The following is a 15550-nucleotide window of genomic DNA, read 5'->3' as shown; positions in this document are numbered from 1 at the left end:
CCATGTAAATTTCTTAATACTGATAGTTCCAATGAGAAAATTAAAAACTTTAAATTTAAAAAACAAAAAACGGTTCACTGCAAGGGACTGGAATGCCTTTGATGAGGATGGCTGGATTCCAGATGTGTGTCCTTGTGCACGTGAAGGCAGAGTATAGGGGCTGAGCTCACGCAGGAACATGTGTATTTCTGTGTAAACACAATGTTACGCTGAGGACATTCATGTTTTGAGAGTGGAGGCCACAGGTAGGCTTAGTTTCTGACATCAAAGATGTCATAACCAAGTACCAGTTTTGTTTTGTTTTTGCAAAGGGTCAGCTTTCTTTTTTTAATGTGTGCATGGGAGCAACTTACATAGAAAATGCACACAATACTGACAAATACCTGCAGGAACAACACCTGCCCCTTCCTTTGCCAGCTTTGCTCTGCTTTCAAAAATGTATTTTTAAAATTCTTCTAATGACGACATATGAAACCAAAATAAATAGATATTAAACTTAACAAGGAAACTGCATTCACCATCCAGTTAGTGACCAAATGGAGAAAAGCTTTTCAACTCACTGTCTTGTGCTTTCTTGTTTTCCTAAACATTCCCTTTGCTTTCTCCTAGTTCTCCCCAGAGAGTGATCTGTGTGTTAGCCCCACTGGCAGAGAGTTGCCAAGTTGAGTCAAGTGCAGCGGAGTCCTAGGTTTCATCGATGAATTTATAGCCCACACTTCTGCATTGGCTAGCGTTATTCAGGCAAAAGAACAAAAATACAACAAAACAGTATTTGCTCTATCAGGTTGGGAGGTAAAGCATCCAGTGCCTTCAGCAGAGAGGAAAGAAAAGAGAATTTGTAATAGGCTTACATTTGAAAAGGGACTAGAAATTCTTCCAGATGTTTTCTATCAGTCTGATTATGTTTAGGGAGAAAAAAAAGGAGATGAGTCATGTCAGAATGTTATGTTTCCATGATTCAGTGCAGGAGTAGAAAACAGTTGTTTCATCAGACCAGACTGGAATGTGTCAGGTCCACCATCCTATAGACTAAGGCCTGGCATAAGCAAAAGTTTGACCTGAAGCCTCCTTTTAAAACCAGTGACCCTTTGGCCAAAGTATTCCCTGTAGATAGCAAAGCAATCTAATCTTTACTGGAATGCCTGTCAACCTTAGTGATACTTTCTCTACATGACAACCTGCCTCTCTCTAGTTATGGTCCCTCCAGGCATAGGTTAACCTGATTAGCTCCAGGAACTGGATGTGAGGTTATCTCATCCCTCAGTAATTATCTTGGCTGATTTACCTTTGGAGAAGCATGTATTTATATGGAGGTATCAATTCTTTTCCAAAGAAGAGATTATATTAGGAATGTCAGGCAACAGACGACATTTTGGACATCTGACTTAATTTATTCCTGGGATTTAGTCTAAGGAAGTAATCCAAAATTTAATGCAAATTGTGCAAGTTTTGCTTTACTATCTATTTTTCACAGAAAGGATTTCTTTTTAGTTCTTGTATCCTTTTAGTGATGCTGTTATAAAAATCCCTATGTGGCTACATAATCAAATGCAAATAAGTCCAAGAAATGTCTATTTTGCTCTTGAATTACAGTATTCTCTATGCAAATAGTAGCTTTTAAACTTGCACAGAGATTTCTCTGTTCAATGCCAGCACCATACAAAACATCATAATGTGGCCTAGTCTTCGAGTTACTGCATTTCATCTTTTTCTTTATACAGAGCAGGAACAACATCAGTTCACTGATCTCTCCAATATTCTATGTATGTTTTTCTGATTGATTTCTGAGTTGTAGTGCACATCAGTACATGCCCCAAAGATGACCCTATTTAGTTACAAAGTCATCTGAAAAAGGGACTTTAGGTGGCGTACCTTATTAAGGGCTTCTCATCATTACTCAGATGTGGAAAAATCCAATGATGTAAATTATCTTTATAAAACTAGCTTGTAAAATACAACAACCTGATGTAATATGTGAAATAAATGTTAATCTTTCCTGAAATATTATTCCTGATATAATTTGTAATCAGTTTTAAGAAATGGATCAGCTTTGATCTCTCAAGTATTTCTGACTTAACTTAGGTAAAACCTTTGCATACTTAAAGCCATCATTATAATCATTTAGAACAGACATAAGGAAATTTAAAATGAATGACAGCTTGTTCCTGAACTTGCAATGATATTGGATATATGTATCATATTTATAATAAATATAAAACCATCACCACTCTTATTTATCTATAAAATATAAATCAGCTAAAATGTGCTTCTCCAATTGTCTATCTACCCCCAATTTATTAAAACCCAATCAGTAAGTACTAGGTCCCAAAACAGTTCTTAGTGTTGCCAGGGCTCTAGAGATAAATGAGACATATTCATCAAGAAGTTTAAAGCTTATTGGGAAAAACGTTCACAATGTGGGAAAGTAGGGAAGTGTATACAGGAACTCTCTGGACTACGTTTGCAACTTTTATGTAAACCTGAAATTATTTTGAAAACATCATTTTAAAAATCTTTTGGGTAAAATATATTCTTGTGTAATTATAAAGAGAAAAAGACATAAAGGAAAACAGCTGAGGAAGATTAACTACAGGTGGGTCTACTTAATTGTCAATCAATAATACTGACTGGTGCCAAAGGAGCTCAGGGTAGTTAACCGAAGGTAGATTAGACAGAATTCTGCCTCAGCGCAAGGCCACCTGCTTTCAGTCTGTTGTAATTATGAACAACATAACGTGAAACTCTGAAAGCAAACGGATTTAACAAATACCACATGATACTATAGAAATCTTGTAGAAAGCCCCTACCTTTTTGTAAAAGGCAAATCCCTTTTGTTCCACCCAAACACAGAAACAAGCCCGACGTAACCAAACTGAATTTTGAAATACATAGGCCTTTTCATACCTGAAATAAGCCAAAATAAACAACCAAAAGCCTTGAAAACTACCATGGTCTGAAACATGAGTCACAAAAATCTTACTTCAGAGAGAATGTGGACAAAAATCCATAGGTCAGAAAGAAGTCCCTTTTCTAGAAAACAAAGGACACGAGGCTTTTATAAACAAAGTTTTTAACTGCAATTTCAACAGTGCAGTTGTTTTAATTAGCATGGCTCTCCAAATTTGTCTCAGAGGAAACAAAAGAAATAAAAGGATGTAGGGTTTTCATAAATGATGGTGGGTATTACTCTGAATCATGTAAGGGTGTCCACTGGATATAATGCACAGTGTACCGTGTAAGTGTTTAAGTACATCTGAGGCACTATTAACAAGTTTCACTTTAAGGCAAATGTGTCCCATAACCAAAAAACCATGAATGCACTTATTATGTAGATATGAGAAATAGGATGGAAATAAAAGTGGGCCAAGTTTAGAACTATGGGCATGTTTCTGTGTTCCTCATTAGTGAGGAGAGAGGCAGGTATAAGACCAGGTAGCTGGGGGGAGATGAATCCCAGCACTGCTCTGACACCATCCAGCAGATAATGACATTCAGGGACTCTGTGACTCCATTGCTCAATCTGCCAAACAATGTTCATCAAACTCTTCCTATCAACCAAATGGCCAAAAAGTTCATCCCTGTGAGAACTCACTCTAAAGAAGGAAGACCTGTGAAAATACTTCTCATTTTTACTAAAATCATGACAGGGGTTATTGAAGTTTTACTCTATGCTGTTATGTTTCAAGGACATTGGTCACCTGGTGATGTATTTAAGTTACTATAGTAATGAAAAAACTATATTGAGGTCCTACTGTACTTCTAAGACATTTTGTTATTGGAATAAAGTGGAGCAGCAGAAGAAAAAAAAAATCAGGGAATGGGGGCATATAAAGTATTGAGCTTTAGAGTGCACTGAAAATCAAGGTAGAGAAGAAATGAGGCTACAGGTCACAAATGAATCATCCTATCTCGCTGCATCCCTATTTGTAAGTCAGGTGAAAATTATTACAAAAATAATGAAGTAAAGATTATTTTAAAGAAATCTTAAAAATCAGTTTTCTAAAGGTTTAAACATCTTCTAATTTCACCTAATTAAACAAAGCTATCATGACCACCAAGAGAAAATTAAAAGAAAACCGGATTACCAACTGTCATCTCATTGGTGTGTGTGTGGTGTGTATGCACCAGCTACTAGAGACAGGTACAAATCTTTCCTACCTGGGAGGTCTGAAATGGTCTTCCATCCATCTGCCTAGAAAACATACTCATCCATTCTTCATTTCCCACAGTTACTGAATTTTTTATATTTTACAAGTGAGCAAAGACCTCTCCAGTTCACTCCATTGTTATTAAAATCATTTCTGCTGACTGTCTATTTGATGAACCGACCTCAGGATTGAATGGTGCTATTCTGCACTGCCAAAGGCATTTTTGTATTTTTGGGTTACATACATCTTCCCATTAAACCATGTGTATCATAGGGCAGGAGCTAAAAGGATCTGGCATCTTGCACTGGGAAAGTGCAATGATACTGATGCTGAGTCATGTAAATAATGTCATTCATTGCTTTGAGATCACACACTTGGATAATTGACTGCCTTTAAATAACAAGATGATTAGTATACTTCTTGGCTCTTCTCATGTGTTGCTTTGATTGCTCTCTTGAACAAGGAAAGCATGAATATGTATGTAAATGTTAGTGTTTTCTAGGATGTGAGCAGATGTTCTCTTGAACTTGTTATGGGAGCTAATCTATTTAATATAAATCAAGCGCATTTTTAGTGGGAATTTTTAAGACCAATGAAACTGATATGCAATCACAACCCTACCTAATTGTTGGATTGAAGAGATTGAGAGTCATTTGTGAGTTACTCCTGTTCTAAGATCTAATTTTACCAATCCTAAATCTATATTTGATCACAAATGAGGATTGGATATACTCATTCTGATTTATAGAAAACTGATTGAAAACTTAGGCCAATTTGCATATTTTTGGTTGTGAGAATGGAATGCAAAAAACATTTTCTTCCTTAATATGAAAGTTATACATGTTCTTTGAAGAAAAAATGGAATGCATAGATTTAAAAATGAGGAAAAAAGCTATCGTTTCATATATATTGTATATTCATTCAGACTTTACCATGCATACTTTTGTGTATGTATTATGTGTGTACGATCATACTTAAAATGATATTTCACAACCCTTTTTATTTAATAAAACATCACAAGCATCTTTCCATGTGAACAGTTTGGATGAATAGATTGACAATAGACAGTTAAAACATAATTTTTGATGCCTAAATAGTATTCCGTTCTTTTAGTAAGTTTTCTAATCAATCTCCTATTATCAATTGGTTAGAATTTGTTGTTTATGAGTTTGATGTGCTTGAGTTTGTGGTTTCACTGTGCACTGCAATCAACATATTTGTATTTATATCTGTACACATGTTTCAAATTATTTCATTGGGATACAATTTTAGAAATAGAAAACTTGAGTCAAAAAGTACAATTTTGAAATCTCTATAATAATATTCAAAAGAAATTATAGAGATTTCAAAATTGTACCTCAGAAAGTCTCCTCCAATTTAAACACCCACCACCAGGATAAGAGCTTGAACATTTCTGGACACTTTCGGAATAATTGTTATTATTTAAAAAAAAAAAACTAGTTATATCTTGTTTTAACATTCCAATGTGTTAATAATTTTAAGGAAAGATTACACTTATTTATAATTAGGTAAACTAAAGGAAATCATTTCTAAAGGAAATAATCAAAAATGTAAAAGTACCCTCTCTCCTTGTCCTCTCCTTCTCCGACACATAATTAGTCAAGTTTTCCAAAGCAAGACAGAGATGAGGCAAAGAACACTGATATTTTCCAGTTCTCTATAGAAACCCTGACAAAGTTGATCACAAAATTTCATGATTCAAAAGTTCTTGATTTTTGAATGATTAAAAAAAAAGATACCCAGACAGAAATGGAGGAGTCAAGTCTTTCTAAAATTAAGCAACAGTAGAGTAGAGAAAAAGAAGATGGCACTGCTGCTACCGCTGGGCCCTATTTAGTTACTTTCACACTTTAAATGAACCATTCTCTTTTTACTAAGTACATGGTTGAAATAGCATAACTCCTCACTTTAGCTTAGAAACAGAACATTCTCTCACAGTGGGTTTATATTATATAACAGATTTGAAACAGAAAATAAAGTTGATGTGACACTATTCAACCAAATAGTTAAAATGGCAGCAGATGACACTAACTAGTGCACAAAGGCAGGTGCTATTCCTACAGAAAGGGGAAGAAGCCTCAAAAACAACTTTAGCCTGGTTTGTTCCACACTTTAGAGCAAGAGATGTGAATAATTCATGGAGATAACACAACTGGGTCCACTCAGCTCTGCCCAGAATCATCCTCCTTCCTGTTCTTAGGTGTAAACACTGAGAAGAAAAGGAAAGTGTGTTTATCTTTTATAAAGCCATTTATTTATACAATAATAATTTATTAAACACTCCTTAGAGGTCAGTTTCTGCCAAAATCTTGCTCCTTCTAGTTCTGTTCTGCAACTTCTTCCTGTAGTATCTCCAAATGCTTACATACTATTGGTGCGATATAATTAGTATAACCTCTGTGCAAAACAGGATGGAGATTTCTCAAGGAACTAAAAGTAGATTTACCATTTGATCCAGCAATTGCACTACTAGATATCTACCCAAAGGAAAGGAAGTCACTCTATCAAAAAGACAGATACACTTCTGTGTTTACCATAGAACAAGCCACAATTGCAAAGATATGGAAACAACCTAAGTGCCCATCAACTGATGAGTGGATATAATATATCCACCATGGAATACTACTCAGCCATAAAAAAGAATGAAATAATGTCTTTTGCATCAACTTGGATGGAACCAGAAGCCATTATCCTAAATGGAGTATCTCAGAGATGGAAAAACAAATACTGTATGTTCTCACTTATAAGCAGGAGCTAAACTATGGGTATACATGGGCCTATAGAGAGGCATAATAGACTCTGGAGACTCAGAAAGGGGGAGGATGGGAGGGAGGGTAAGGCATCAAAAATTTCCTCTGGGGTACACTATTTGGGTGATGGGCACACTAAAAACCCTGACTTTAACATTATACAGTTCATGCATGTAACAAAGAAAACACTGTAACCCCTAAATCTATGGAAATAAAAAAATTAAAAACCACTCCTTATCTTGTCAGTGCTAAACAAGATCCCAAGCAGATGATCATAGCTCAGTTTCTGGAAAAACTAGGTTTTAAAATCAAGGAGACTTAAGTCCAAAACCTGGCGTCACCATGTACCAGCTGTAACATTTGGAAATGTTAACTTTTCTTAATTTCAGCCTTCTCTTTTCAACAAAATAAGATGGTAGTAACGATGTTCTCCTTGCCAGATTACAGTATTATAGGTAAGGCATTCCGTGTAGGGCAGAGTGGTGGAAGGTACGAGATAATGGGGCAGTATAGCAGAGTGTTGACCACTTGCTCAATTTCAGTCATCTGTGGCTGAGGATAATATGAGAATGTGGAGAAAATTACACTTAAGGAAATCAAAATGGGTTTTTGTTCTCTTAAGAATGACTATATAAATCAGAATATTCTAAATTTAAGAAATTGATATACTTAGACTAGGTTTTCTATTTTTAATAATGCCATTGTTCATTTTAGTGTATTATTTTAGTGATATGCCCTTTTTGAAAAGATGAGAATCTCATCTCCATGGGAACAAATTATTTAAAAAACGTGAAGATACTATCTTTGTCATATTGCATTCTTCTGGGATTCATTTGGGATGGCATTGTTATAATAACATTTTATTAATTTTTAAATTTGTCATAATAGTTTCCTAAACATGATATGGAGAAAAGTACTATAGTGACATGGTTTGATCCTTCTCTCATGGAGCTTCCAATAAAATTCACCCAAGACATTAAAAACCTTTTACCTACAATCCACATTCCTTCCCTTTTCTTACCTTCTCAATACCCAGGAGAAAGATAAGACTTAAGTGTATAATTTTCTAAGGTTGCTTGAGCATTTACCTGAGCCATAGCTGAGAGCTCAAAGAGAAGCTCAAAGAAACATGGGTAGGGTTAGCCCCAGATGCTTTGTAAAGGGTACTTTGCTCTCCAGGTAGTGGCAATCCATGGAAGAGTGTTTTTGGAAGGACCACAGAAGTACAGTCTCATGTTGCCCAGCTCTCAGAGCACTTCTGGCAGTGATGTGAACTGGGTATGAGGATTCTAGAAATATCCATCTCCAATTCACCCATCTGTCAAGGAAATATTTTTCCTGCACCTACAAAAGATGAATGGGGAAAATCATCCATTTTTAGCTATCTTATGGCTTTGTTCATGAATGGTAATTCATGGTAATGTCTTTATTGTTTCTTGTCACCAAAAATAATATTGGTTATTGAGATTTTTCTACATTTGGCTTGGAGACAAAACCAAGGACAGGAGTAAAATAGTCACAATTTCTTATCATGCTGCAACCAGGGGAGGCACCACATTCAGGCTTGAACAGACCCTAACTTCTGAATATAAACCAGTCAATTTGCCTATCCAGGGACTGGATAATGCCTGTGGAAATTGGCAGAAGACAAGGATAGGGGAAGAAGGAGGGATTGGGACCACGGCCTCAGCTACACAGTGCCAGGAATATTATGAAAATTAAAATTTTACTATGATCTTACTTTTCGTACTTAGGTTTGGAAAGAGAAACTGAGATCTTTGGTGCTAATGCAACAAGTAGTTACTCTGGTAATAATATAGATCTAGCAGGCTTTGTTACGTCTGGGACTTTCAGGGACTGTTGTCTAGATTATTTTGTCTGCAAGTGGAAGGTTCATACACACCCTCCAGAGAAAGCTAGTGATCTGGAGAAGTTATCCTAGTCACTGGCAAGATGTAGCTAGACAAACACAAAGCAGTTTGCTAAAGGACAGGCAGGACAAAGAATCATCAGGTTCTTTCACTGTAGATTGCTATTTACAGTGAAATCAAAGAGTGTTAAGAACAAATAAAATGAGATAATATTAAAAGATGAAAAATGGAGTCATGGGGTAACGTAATATCCCAGGTTTTCATAACTTGATGAAATGAAGACGATAAGAGAAATATGAGGAACTGCTCCCAAGTCAGGGCTTGTGAGGGTAGAGAGAAGCTCCCCCGTGGCAATGCCTCCCTCCTATTTCCAGGCTCTCCATCCTAGCCCGGTACTGGCTCATGCATGAAATCCACCTCTTCTGGATGCTGAGCCCCTCTGATTAAACTTGTCTCTGTTCATTCTCGAAAAGTGGTGCCAAGTAATTAACTATTGATTTGCTACAAGTTGAGATACTCATGGCTGCTAATGAGGTGATGAATTACCCCTTCAAAGTAGATTATCATCCTTTTTTAGTGGAAGAACACAGATATTAGAACAGATCACAAACAGGGAGAAGAAGGAGCAGAGGGAAGAAGAAGATGGAAAGGATGGAAACATTAGAAGCACCATGAGCCCTCCATCACTAGAATTTCCTACTTAGGTGTGCTAAAATTTAACTTTAATAAAACTTGGCGAATCGTAAGCTTTTCTGAGAAGACCATTGGAATGAATGTCAAAAATACAGAGACTTCAAGAAACATTACTGATTGCATCTATTACAGTTTGTCTAAGGATCATCTTCTTGGAAAGAAACACTCTCAAATGGTATTTGAAGTTTCTGTCATAAATTTTGAAATACTCAAAAACTATCTGCTGTCCCGCTAGGGGGCTGTTTAAAATTTTCCACTGGAAAAAAGCACGAATTTATAAATAAACATATTTTTAAACCCAAAGGAATCATGCAATTCTTGAAGCATAGCATCCATCAGCTGCACAATTTGACAACTGAGATACAATGAGCAGTTTCTCAGACTTGACTATCTCTCCTGCCAATCTCACTGCAGAAGCACAAGTTTGCTTGAAAGGATTCATTTTTGACATCTATTGGCCTCATAGCCCTCTACCTGCTAGGCTCTGTGATATATGCCATTTTATTTTACCCTTAGAATAACTGTATCAGACAAGCATTTTGTCTCTATTTTAAAACAGAGGATACCTTAGGATGGAGAGGTGACAGGACTTGCTTGGAGTCTGAAAGCTTGTAAGAGCCATAATTAGCTTGAGGAGAAGAGGTCTCCCAACAGTAAGGCCAGAAAGGACAATGGCTAATATTTACTGAGCAATTTCTATATGTCAGGCACTTTTAATGTATTAATGAATTTAACCATCACAACAACTTTAACAACCTATAAAGGTCTCATTTTAAATACGAAGACAATGTGGCATGGAGTCGTTAAGGAATTTGCCCAAGGTCAAAAAGCTAAATGGTGAAATCAGGATTTGAACCCCAGCTGTCCAAATTCTGACTCACTATCCATATAGCCTGAACTTATGAGTGAGAAGAGGAAAACACAAATAAATAGTGAGCATGTAAATATACTATGTTTATCTTAAAATTCTCTTCTTTTTTGACTTTTTTGGGGTGGGTTGACTAACATAGGTAAAATTTAAAAAGCAACTTTTAGCTAGTTTTTTAAATGAATAATTTATTTTCACCAGTTTAACAACTCTCAAATACTCAGTATAATCTCACACATGTATAGATTAATCAGAACCAGACATGATCCTAAGAATGTAAAAACCTTACAAATCCTAAAAGAGAATTCTTCTGTGCAATATAAGGGAATCAGGAAAGAATGGGGCTGTCAGATTCAGGAGCAAGACACTCTGTTTTGCAAATACATCTTGGGAGAGTCCCTGGGCTAGAAAGCTTCGTGTTGCAGTACAAGCTCTCGCCAGGTTTGAATGCCACCTTCTCCTCTAAGCACGAGTATTATTATCTATAAAATGGGAACAATATTGTCATAAGTCATCGATAAAATAAGATCATATATGTAAATGATCTTTGAAACTTATAAAATGAAATTGTTTCAGATAAACATTTTAACTCTATTTGAAAATAGAGAAGGAGGGGAGAGGCAACAACCTACCTAACGGGTACTATGAAGACTATCTGGGTAATGGGCACACCTATAGCCGGGACTCAAATATTACAAAGGCGATCCAGGTAAATTGAAATATTTAGCCCTCTTAATATTTTGAAATAAAAAAAGGAGAGAAAGCAAAAGAAGATGGGAAAGGGAGGCTGGAATGCAAGATAGGGGGAGAGAGAGAGAGAGAGAGAGAGAGAGAGAGAGAGAGAGAGAGAGAGAGAGAGAGAGAGACAGCATGCAGCATTTCCCAAAGTTAGCATCAAGATCCCCTAGAAAAGCATGCCCCTTCATTAGCAACGAATGCTTTGAAGGAGAGTTATCTTGAAGTACCAGTGTGAAAACTGGTCAAGAAGTCATGAGATTGGGTCCATATAATAAGTATCATGGCAAATGCATGGACTTGGATCTCAGGTTAACTAAAGCAAACAAACATAATGAAAAATGCAGAGAGACTGATTATCCAAAAGTAATTTATATTTCATTAAAACAAGAGCTACATTCTTCAACTCTTTTCTCAGTCCAGAAGAGTTGGTAATTTGAATTTTAAAAACATATAAATCATTGTTGATGATTCAAAAACACAGTTCTCCATTTCCTATTCCGTAATCATTCATTTTACAAGTTAAATGATTATGTCATAATATAAACAGCTAAAATACACAATAAATAAAATATCATAATTTTCCTTTATTTTAAATTGTGATTGCCACCGATCTTTGTAGCACAAAAATGGAAAGAGAGAATCACAATTAAGAAAAGTCATGTGTATAAGATATGGTTGAGGTCCAGACCAACTAAAAAAGAAGTTATTTTTTCCTGCTAAAATTCATAATGAGAAACATCAGCAAAATGTTGAGTTTGTTTACATTGCTAGCTACTTTTATTTACCACATATTTATCTAAACAGTAAAAATTTCCTTTTGGTATCACCGTGAAAATATTTTTTAACTTGTTAACTTATCTCACTATATCACAGGTGCAATAATTTTAAATTCTTGGATGACAAAAGATTCATAATGGAAGAATAAATGCAAAAAACAATTATTATACCTTTAAGACTAGCAACAAAAATACGTACTACCAATTATACATTAAGTGTTCTCTGCCACAGTTCTTATGCATAGAAGGCCTTTAAAATATATTCTTTTCAATAGAATCCATAACAGGTTGTTTCTGTTTCCCTGGATACGGTGTGTGGACTAATCATCACAGATTCTTTTACGCACATCAAACATGGAGACAATGGATCAATGTCATGTCCAGATTGTAAACTCCCCATGGGGTCAAGGCCTGGAGGATGGGCTGCAAGGAACAACACTGTCTCCTTCTGTCCATTTTCCCAAAGATCCTAAAGCAATATTCTGAATAAAATTAAAAGCTCAATACATGCTGTTATTCAAATGAAAAAAAAAATTTGACTAAAAAGCACAATGTGCATTTCTCCCCCTACAGACCTTAGTTTAAACTTACCTTAAAAATAACCTTACCTTTAAAATAACCTTAGTTTAAACTTACTTTTTCAGTTTCAATAGTATTCTCAGAAGGTTGTATGCTATTTGTTAAAAAAATTACTAAAATAGAAACATTCTCCCAAATTTCATACCTCATTAGTCCTCAAAATGGAACTGATAGATTCTAGAACTGACAAGTTATAGAATTATTACTCCCTCATCCCTAAGCTCTTTTTGAAAGATAGTTTATAAACTTTGGCATAAATGATAACCCTTCTTAATAAAAGAAAATAAAAGTCATCATTGTCATTAATAACAACTAGGATTTGAATGGCCAATATAAACTAGGGCATCGTTTTAAGTATTTTAGTTCATTTCAGCATCAATATAATCCTAGGAGGTAGTTCAGCTTTAATATATATAATTCCCATTTTACAGGTGAGAAAATTAAGGTTTAAGGAAGAAAAATTTCCTATTCTCTCATCCTGTGTCACAATATGTATGATGAGATATATTTAGAAATTTTAACTAACCTGCTACCAGGATAATTTGAAAAGACTTTGAAATTTTAAATATAATGAAAAACAAATATATCTAAATTTTTAAATTAAATAAAGCCACTATGAAGAAACAGGGAATAATGTGAGAGAACTGAGATTAGTTAATTGCTATAGCTGATTTTCCTGAAAGTTTTTATTGTTGGAACAAAATTAATACGAATTCATAGACCTAAATATAGTATGAGCTGTATTGTACAGATTTTGGAACCAGATAACACAGTAATATTTTCAAATATAGTAGCTCTTTTTAAATATGCTACCTCTGAATCAGTGTGGAACTTACAGAATTATACAGTACCAGAAAACATTCTAGATCTGCTGAATCAGAACCTTCAACGATGGGGTCTGAACTTGTATATTTTACAAACATCCACAATGAATATCATGTTTAATCAAAGCTGAGGATACGTATCATTATAATTCAAAATCATAGATTTTGAATCATTAATTCAAAATAATGATCGTATCATTATAATTCAAAATGCTTGCTTACGTATCAGCCCTCTATAAATGCGAAACACCACGTTTTACTCAGTGAAGACATTTTGCAGGGCATCGTGACAACATGCTGTGCTCTGCGATGAGCCAACCTGACGGAGTCATGGCCATTTTGAGAATATAGGTAGTTAGTTGGTCAAACCCTGTCTTCACATCCTAACCATCCAAGGTGTTCATCTTGAGCTCCAAGTGGATTGGAGTCCACCTAACCTTCCTCAGAAGATGGTCTCAGTAACTCTTACTGTGCCAACCGGTAGGGTATGTGAATCATTCTCTGCTGCTCTATGAACATGAAGACCAGGCAGGATCATGACACCCCTTTGCCTAACCACCTGCTTTCCTCTACTAGTTAAGACTCTCAGGATCCTGGGTTGCCTGTTCCAGAGTATCTCCAGTGCCAGCTGTGGGCCTGTCTTCCCTGACCCCCATGACAGACAAACATTCAATTTTTCTGTGGATAAGTTTGCACTGAGGCTGATGATCCTGCCTCTCTCTTGGAGAGGTTATAACTTGTTTAAATCCACATAAGTATTAATAATAGGTAATGGGGTTGGTATTCAAATAGGTCTCCGATTTTAAAGTCATACTCTTTCTACTTTTATAGCATACTAATTAGACATCTCTTCCCAAAATGTGATGTTTTAAGCAAGCCTGTGGCAGGTGCTGAATCCTAGGACATTCATAATTCAAATCTCTCTGTGTTGTACTTGCACTGAAGGTATGCTCTGTTGTTTGTTTATGTAAGAGAGGCACACTTTAAATAAAGAGCTAGGAGAGACAGAATTGTCCTTCTGTTCTAAAAGGGCGAGAGCTGGATGTGTGTGTATTCTTACCCAGAAGGAGAGCCAACCCATTTCAGTGCAGGTGCGAACATTATGGATGCCTTTCGTAGGAGAGGATGTTTAGCTCAAAAATAAAGAATAATTTTATTTTTGTCAGGTACTCACCTAAAGCAAAAATAAAATAAAGCCATGAAAGACTACATTATAGGAAAAATATTTATGGAAAACAAAACACTTAACATTCTCATTAAATTATATAAAGCAATCATTTGATGATCACAATGTTGTTGAGCAATAGTGTAAGCTAGGTTTGCAGCTTTGGTATTGCAGAGTTGAGGGGATTTAAAAAAAATTCTGGGAGGTAAAAGAATGAGACAACAGCAGAAAGACCAGACACTTGAAGAGTGGAAAAGTAAGATGATGAGAAAAAGGGAGTCGGATTTTGGGTAGTGCTAGGAGCACAATTGATGTTGATCCTAATAAATTTACATTTTCCCAAGTGTCTGTAACTTTCTCCAGCAGCATTTAGCAACCGGGGGGCAAAAACACTGAAAATGGACAATTGGGTTGCTCCACAGCTGGGATGTTACCTGACAATTACAATGAGTACTCAGAGGCAAGATAGTTTAGGGCAGGGGTATAAGGGCCACTGGAATAGCATATAACAAGCAAATGAGATGTCAATGGATACAGTGATCCAAAAGAGGTGAACAATGGTCCCCAAGGAAGATCATAAAACAAGAAGGCTGGAGGAGGTAGTGGGTTGTGGGATTAGTGGTTTAGGGAGCGGATAGTTTCTGAGAATAACAAGCTCTGAGTATGACCATTGGGTATGTGTGGTTTACGTGGAGTGGAGAAAGACACTGGAGATGAAGGCCAAGTAGAGAATAGGTTACCATCATTAAAGATGAAGCAGGACTTAGAGTCAAGAAGACAGCGGCTCTGGTGCCACAGTTGTGGATAAACAAAGAGGAGAAGGTAGACAGTCTAGGTCTGGGGACAGGCGGGAGAAATGGAAAACAATGATATATTTATATTGCAACATTCTTGAAAGAGAAGAGGTTTGCAAAAACAGAGTAAGGTAGTAAACGCCTGGTGGCAGCAGAGTTCAAGGTGGACATCAACTCACCCCCTAATTCTGAGGAAATGTGATGTAGAATACAAGAGCCCTTTGAGAGAACTGCAGGGAACTCAGCTTTTCCAACTCTTATCCTTTCGTGGCCCTGCCCTTTTGTGAGGAGCTCTATGCTGCGCCCCACTCACCTGCAGCCCT

At 36.2% G+C, this 15550-nt stretch overlaps 1 protein-coding gene across 1 annotated transcript in view; it reads right to left on the bottom strand.

Annotated features, from left to right (window-relative positions):
* The window catches only part of FGF14 (fibroblast growth factor 14), a 649836-nt gene that overhangs the window by 277019 nt on the left and 357267 nt on the right, over nt 1–15550 (bottom strand). The gene's annotated exons all lie outside the window — the stretch shown is intronic.

Source organism: Microcebus murinus, chromosome 13 (genome assembly GCF_040939455.1).
Source record: "Microcebus murinus isolate Inina chromosome 13, M.murinus_Inina_mat1.0, whole genome shotgun sequence".
NCBI classification, from domain to species: domain Eukaryota; kingdom Metazoa; phylum Chordata; class Mammalia; order Primates; family Cheirogaleidae; genus Microcebus; species Microcebus murinus.
Note: the sequence above shows the minus strand (reverse complement) of the source record. Positions and strands in the feature narration are given on the sequence as shown.